The 1,072-nt window shown below is 47.7% G+C and overlaps 1 non-coding gene across 1 annotated transcript; it reads left to right on the top strand.

Moving 5' to 3' along the window:
* The first annotated feature begins 517 nt into the window (after nucleotides 1–517).
* Nucleotides 518–624, top strand: LOC150064389 (U6 spliceosomal RNA). The gene has a single exon (XR_016535294.1). It is a non-coding gene; the product is annotated as a U6 spliceosomal RNA (small nuclear RNA).
* Nucleotides 625–1,072: the final 448 nt, after the last annotated feature.

The raw sequence follows: 1,072 nt of genomic DNA, 5'->3' as shown, positions 1-1,072 counted from the left end.
TCCTGGAGTGTCAAGATTCTTGGTCAAGTTTTAAGTGTTGGGCTGTTCCCAAAGGGTTTCTTCTGTTTCTTTTTTGGTGTTTTGTGGGTTTTCTCTCATTGTAGGCTCTCTGAGTTTTTCCTTATAGTGGTCAACCATCCTGGGGGAGGAGTATGGGTTGTTTTGCTCCATGGGTTTCCTGTTAGGCGACAAAGTAGGGCCTTGAAAGCCTGGCAGCCTCAACACGGAGTTTGGTGGCCAGGAGCCACAACTGGTTTTGCTTAGTTTGCCACCTGGCTGCAGTGACTGTCTTGCCCTGAGTTCGACACCGCTTCAAGCAGGTTTTAAATAGATTTCCTATTCTGGCTCTGACTTTGGAGTTGGCTTTCCTCCAGCATATAGTGTTGTGTGTGTGTGTGTGTGTGTGTGTGTGTGTGTGAGAGAGAGAGAGAGAGAGAGAGAGAGAGAGAGAGAGAGAGAGAGAGAGAGAGAGAGAGAGAGGGAGATTTCAATCTGGGCATCAAAAATAACACCCAGTGTTCACTTTGGCAGGACACAGACTGCAATTGGAAGGCTACAGAGACAGCTATCATAGCCCTGTGTGCAAAGGATGACAGGCAAATTCATGAGGCATTGCTCATTTTAAAACTAAAATGAAAAGCAGCCAGAGTCCCTTTGTCTCCTGTGGGGCAGTGAGGAGGTGCTTGCAGCCTTAGCAGAGATGTTTCCCAATCACAACTGCATCCTTGGCTCACCTCCATCACTTCTCAGCCCACTGTGGTCCCCTGATCCAAACAGGTTCCTCTTGCTGGGCCACCCAACATGTCTCAGATGTCAGGTACAATGTAGACCTCTCAGTCCTCATCCTGGGGGGTTGGGGGAGAAGAGTACTGAGGTTTCAACTTGGGCCTCTCACTTGTTAGATAAGCTTTTAACCACATGTGCCATACTTTCAGCCCTTTTTGGCTTAGTTTAGTTTTGAGATAACTTCTTGTGTTTTTGTCCAGCCATCTCCCAACCACAAACAAGCTATATCCCTCTCCAAAGTAGTTGGGCTCACAGGTGAGCATCAGCATGCCCATCTTCTTTGTTG

The sequence above is a fragment of the Megascapheus bottae genome, chromosome 4, assembly GCF_031878675.1.
Source record: "Megascapheus bottae isolate mThoBot1 chromosome 4, mThoBot2.hap1, whole genome shotgun sequence".
NCBI lineage: Eukaryota > Metazoa > Chordata > Mammalia > Rodentia > Geomyidae > Megascapheus > Megascapheus bottae.
This window is presented reverse-complemented; position numbering and strand designations above follow the sequence as displayed.